Source organism: Anarhichas minor, unplaced genomic scaffold, assembly GCF_050575085.1.
Source record: "Anarhichas minor isolate MPS153535 unplaced genomic scaffold, ASM5057508v1 ptg000004l, whole genome shotgun sequence".
NCBI classification, from domain to species: domain Eukaryota; kingdom Metazoa; phylum Chordata; class Actinopteri; order Perciformes; family Anarhichadidae; genus Anarhichas; species Anarhichas minor.
Genome location: NW_027466450.1, coordinates 1,469,165 through 1,475,552, shown reverse-complemented (window position 1 = coordinate 1,475,552; position 6,388 = coordinate 1,469,165). Strand labels below are relative to the sequence as shown.

The 6,388-nt window shown below is 41.2% G+C and overlaps 1 long non-coding RNA gene across 1 annotated transcript; it reads left to right on the top strand.

Moving 5' to 3' along the window:
- Nucleotides 1-1,064: 1,064 nt before the first annotated feature.
- On the top strand, nt 1,065-3,762 carry LOC142962389 (uncharacterized). The gene is made up of 3 exons (XR_012957314.1): nt 1,065-1,741; nt 1,843-1,937; nt 2,271-3,762. It is a non-coding gene; the product is annotated as an uncharacterized LOC142962389 (long non-coding RNA).
- The last annotated feature ends 2,626 nt before the right edge of the window (nt 3,763-6,388 follow it).

Sequence of the window (6,388 nt, the reverse complement as noted above, 5' to 3'; positions counted from 1 at the left end):
CAGGACCTTTTTCTGAGTCATTATTAACTGTTCTACCAAGAGTTCAAAGGTCAAACTTGCATATTACATCTTGCATATAACATATCTTGCCAATTTTTCAGGGTGATGACATCATAGACAGACATTCAAAGCTTCTTTTGAAAAACCTCATTCGAGGCTTTAATGGGAAAAAGGCATTTTGTACAGCGCTACAAATACGTGTCATTTAATGTCTATGGGTACTGCTGCTGCTGTTAACATCCAGCAACACTAGTGGGCCAAATAATTAGAGAGCTTGAATGATAACAACATTCAATTTGAAAACTTAATTATATATTATATTTAAAAATATAATTGATGTGTACTTTCTTTATTTGATTTGACAGTTGTTGACCACACAGAGATGTTGTTACTACTACTAGGCTACTTGAATATATATATGGCACTAAATAGCGCAAGTTAGACATTATTGTAATGTCTGGACCTTTGCACGAGTAGATTTTCTCAATCTGGACCTTTTGGAATTTTAATTGAATACCCCTGCTCTATCAAATATTACTGATTCACTTCACTTCACTCTTTTTTATAACAAGTTCATTTTTATTGACCTCGCATTGCAATTCTTCTTGCATCCGGGTGTAAACAATAAATAAATTGTATCCTTAAAATCCTATAAAATGAACAGAATCTGTGAAGGGTCTTTTACTTTGACAAAGTAGTCCTCTGCAGTTCATCTGATGTAGATTTTTCTCTGTGAGACTGTAAACATATGTTGTTAAGTATTAAGTTTACTGACATCCTCTCATGAGTTTCTGACCAGGAGCCGACTCTGAAGAGAAAGAGCCGGCTCTCTGCTGCTACTGGAGACCTTCCCCACAAGAGGAAGCGCACCTCCGTGGCCCGTCCCCTCCCTGAACATCCAGAGGTTTTGGACTGTGTCCCCACTCCGCAGCTTTCCACTCCAGCTCGGGACATTCCAGGGTCTTTGATTTGGTCATCAAGCAGAAGCTGTGGGAGAGACTGGACCGTCCTCTGTTTACCAGAACACTCAACGGAGACGGACTGGTACACGTGGACGCCTCCTACCGGGTTGGAGTCTGCCCTCCCCTCTACGAGGTGGACATTTCAGGGGAACCAAGGCCAAGGACACCACCAAAGAGCTAATCACTCAGTAATGATCAATTAAGATCAGATCTGTAAATAATATTGCAAATAAGTTTAAGTATTGTAGTTGTAATTTAAGAAATGTAGTTTTATGGTAAGTATTGTAGTTTTAAGTTAAGTATTTAAGTTTAACTTGCAAATAGACAAACTCCTCTTCACTTCCAGCCTCTGTCACTCTGCTGCAGATCCAAACTCTGCCTCCAGCTGACAATAGCCTTCTCCTGCCTCCACCAGCTATTACCACCTAACTGCTGCCCCATGCTCCATCTGCAGCCTCTGAAGTGTCATGCTCCAGACAAGCTACATCAACAACTTCCATTGACCAGCATTCAACCTGATCCACCACCTGCAACCTCTGCCAGCCTCCACATAAAGCCTCTGCCAGAACCTGCATTTGTCGCCTCCACCTGCATATTCTAGCAGAAGGCTGTAGCCTTATCCTCCACCTACAACCATCACCCTGCACCTCCAACTCCGCCTGAAGAATCTGCCAGACAACTGTAGCTCCACCTACAGCCTCCTCCATCAACCTGCACCGCTGCCTCCTGTAGCCATGTGAAGACCTAAGAGAGGAACAGCAGGGACCAGAGACACACTGGTAAATAGAACCGTTCAGATAACATGCAACAACATAGCTGAGTAATAATCACATCTCTGGACTGATAAAGTAAAGCTGTCTTTCTGTTTACATTCTGACAGGTGTCTCAGAAGTATTTCCATTCGCTGACTGACTGTGATGCTGAACTCCATGGACCAAAGAGAGCTCTTCTTCCTCCCACTAGTCTGAACTCAAGGTAGTGTTGATCAGGCTGATGTATAGCAGTGTGATGGATTAGTGTCTCAGGGTTTAGCCATGTGTTTTAACTTCATGTGGTCATTAGATATGATCAATCCTGTAGAAGTCATTCAGTTAAAACAAGGATGTTACATGTTTGAGTGATCATCTTGGAATAATATCTGACGTGGAAACTCTTCATTAAAGGAAAGACCTCAAATGTTAGAAACTCTGTTTCCATTCTGAATGTAAACACTCCGACATTTGACTCTGAGTGTAATGTTTTTTTTAAAGGAGCTTTGGTGATGCATGGTCTTTTAATACAACACATTTTCTTTGTGGTTTTCTCCAGACTCTGTTGGACTTCACACGTCCAGATCTACCAGGAGCTGATCAAGGGCCTCCAGGACAATTCCTTCTACGACAAGAGTCGTGTTCCAGAGATGCTTATTCCTCCTCCACATTCACCACCAGACTCCTGCTCCTCCTCCAAACTGAGAACGCACCTCCCTGTCTCTGTTCGCGACCACCAGTTTCTCCCCGAGCAAAGTTAATGGAGATCTGAAAGCAGAGACGCTCCAACAAGCTTCCTAAAAAATAACTTTCTCTGTTACTGTGTACCTGTAAGCCTTTGCACTGATGCTCATTAAATTCCATCATTGTCTGCAGTCATCAGATCAGTCTTGTTTGTGTCCACAGGAATTCACATGAAACAGATACATTCATATTAGAGATCATAGTGAGTTTGTGTGATTTTGAATGACATTTCCTCGTCACACTTTTATTATTATTTTTAATCTTTCTTATTTTAGTTTGCCAGCAGACACCTTCACTTACTTGTAATGTTTTGATAAGCCATCTTTTATGAACGGCTATGGACTATATAATAGCTTATAAATGCTTGTGTTTCTCTCATTATAAAAAAATCATCCAGTCTGACGTTAGAAGTGTTAGTAAGTCACTAATGAAGGGCTGACTTTCTCAATTTCTAATATGCCCTCAGCAAAATGTTTCAGTCAACTGCAATTATAAATTCAAACACATCATTAATAATACATTTTTATATTAATCAATCAATTATGCAGACGCCCTGCAGTCCTTTCTTTCTTTGAAGTGAATAAAACATCTAATATACACATATAGGTGTTTATTTTACGACACTGTGATTTTTTTTCTGTAGATTTCTCCGAAAATCTTTTTTTCTCTTTTTGAATAAAAATAATGCTTATTTATATTTTGCTAAATTTGTTATATTTTCCACTTCTTCTTTGCTTCTTTTTCTCGTCATCTGAACACTTTCCACCAAATTTCCTTTCAAAATAAAACTTTGAATACCTTTAAGGCATATTTTGTCGAGGTTGCGAGTTGAGTTAACGTAAGCTTCAATGATTTCAATCACAGCAGCTCCTCACTTAAACAGCAGACAGTTTAATGAGCAAAGCGTTCAGGAGTTTCAATAAGAACTGAGCTTTTTACAGAGTTCTTATGAGTCTGTTAGACCAGTGGTTCCCAAAGTGGGGGTCGCGACCCCTAGGGGGGGCGCGGTGGTACTACAGGGGGGTCGCGGCTTCATCACCAACCCACACACACAGACGCACACATACACCGGTAAAACAATATAAAATAACCGACGTGACATGCACTGTGTTCCAACCACGCCACCAGAGCGGCTCATGTCACAGACCGACTGTGGCAAAACCAGCGAGAGCGAGAGCGAGCGCGCGCCCGAGCGAGAGAGCGCGAACGAGCGAGGGAGAGAGAGAGTGAGGGAGCGCGAACGAGAGAGAGACACACAGCGACACAGAGCGAGAAAGATACGGAGCGACAGAGAAAGATAAAGATAAGAGAAGGAAGTATGTACAAAGATGGACAGATTTGTGACTGGTCTAAAGCGCAAAAATATTTTATACAGTTCATGCATTATAATGCAATTCATTAAAAACCAAGACAAATTTGGGGTCGGGTTGCGGGGGGGGGGGGGGTCGTCCAATGTTCCTATATCATCAAAGGGGGTCTTGACAGAAAAAGTTTGGGAACCACTGTGTTAGACCATGTTCTTTGAGGGATCTGAATCTCTTGTCCTTTGTTGCAAAAGCCAAACGTGACACTAGGTGGCAGAAACTCCATTATTTTACAGTCCATCAGACACTAAGCAGTATCACAGGTAACAGCCGTTGTGATTGGCTATCAACAGTCAAGTGCTTGTGTTACAACCAACAAAAGCAATCTAAATATGTATTTTGTTATGCTTCTTTTCCCTGTCTTTTTTAACACTCTTAATCAAAGTGCCCTTCAAAATACGCTCCGGGGTGGCGCATCACGGTTTTGGATTTTTAGTGGCTAAAATTTCTGTCAATCAACTCCAGGACCCTCCTACTGCATTCCTGAGTCTCTTCCGCATTGAACGAGGTGTTATAGCCTGAAATCGGCCAATCATAGGCTTTAGAAAGCTCCAACACACACACACAGAGAGACAAGAATATCTCTGGAGGCCACATAAATCGGGCCCTGAGAGGTCAAAATGGCTCAAAATTATGCCAAACTGCTGTATTAGGATAGATTGAACACTATTAGTGATAAAACAAGTGAAATATATAGTTATATAGCATATCAAATTAGAATAGAACAGCTGCAACAGCTGGTTACAAAATGAGAATTTGGCTTGACCCCGCGTGACCTCTCTGAACTGAAACCTCTATAACTTTGGCCTGCTTCACTCTATCAAAGTAAAACACTGTGGAGACTTCTGACCTGTTGTGCTATGATTGTGGAGTATTTTTAGGCAAATTCCTGCATTATTTCAAAGACAGAAAAACAATAAACGTGCTTTTTTTTCATACCTGAAAACTTTCAATTTGAGCTGTGACATCTTCATAACATATACACTGATATTTACACATCTGAACAAATATCACAAGTGTTTCTGTTATTATAACATCACAATTATTCAAATAGACCTTGTAGTTAGAGGGATACACTCTTTTGAGTAAGGGTATGCAATTTTCGAGCAGAGGCCTAAAAATAGGGCTGGGGTTTAAGAGGTTAACTCGTTGCAGTGATCCAACCAGAGGTTAATCAGGTGGTCTCTCTTTTTGCAGTCTTACTGTTTGGATATTCATCATGTAAAGAGGACCGACAACGTGGTGGCGGACGTGTTGTCCAGGGCTCCCCAGTAATGAGGGTTTACTATGTGTTGGTCTCCTTGGTTCTCCTCTTGTCTTTTCCTAACCTCCTAAACTGCTTCCTAGGTGCACTGGTTGATGGGGCGGGAGCCTGGTGCAAGGGATGTTGGACTGCTGGAGAAGGTCAATGGTTCACCTAAGATGCTTTTCAGATCACAACAGAATTATTGGTAAAGTATATGGACTCTGGGATTCAGACAATGTTTGTCTTGTTTTGGTGTTATTGGAAAAATGTGTTGTATTATAGTTATGATATTTTGGTACTGGGATTCCCTTCAGGACCCAGCTGTTATGGAGGGGTGTGTGACCGTCCCCGAGCTGTTTACTTGTCGATGTGTCTCTTTAATAAAACAGATATCTGGAGGCGTTGATTGCTCTAGTTGGAGGCACCTGGGCCGGTGTTCTCCGAGTATGAAGCTCCGAGATTTTGTTCCCATTTATGCAACATCTATTTCTCTCAACACGCTCAGCACTCATGCACACACCCTACACCACTGATTTTACTTACTATCACATCCCATCATTTCCCTTGTTGTTTTGGGGTTTATTGCCATCCACTTTAGTTATAATGACTTACTTATTATTTGGCTTCAGTCATGCCACGCTCATTAGCATCACCACAACTTACAGTAAATACTGGATGGACAAGTATGAGTATAATCCTCTGTTGCTGTTTAATCCATTATTTTACCAGAAACAAAGACTAAAGTCTAAAAAAGATGAAAACATATTTCTACACCAGAACATTTTTTTTTTCATTTTATATTGAGTAGGGCCTACTTCTTCTACCACAGGAGACTTTGGAAAAGAAGAAAAAAAACTGAAATAAAACTGAAATATTTACGGCTGTTAACAGCTTTCACATGGCATACATGACAAAACAAGTCTATCATGCAGTGGAGGAAGGAAAGCATGTTTCAATTGTTTGGTGTTTAAAATTATTAATGGAATTTCAAGGTGGGACTTTACTACCAACCGCATGTTGTAGAATGTTTTTGCCGTTCATTGCAGCTGCCAGAGAGAGCTCTGACCGGGTAAACCGGTGAACGTTAAGACTAGCCAGCCACCACAAGGCAAGGTTCATTAAATAACTGTCGTATCTTGCATGCGACAGGTCTGTTGAAGTGATGATGAAGGATGCTCCGTGGACACTGTTCTTGCTGGTATAATAGAGTTTATTACAAACAAGCAACACATGCCATTACAGACGTCTAGATCGTCCGGAGGTCTCAAGTCGAATCCGCAAGTCCCTGCTTCTAGGGCGCTAGCTTCATCTTTATATAGGGTA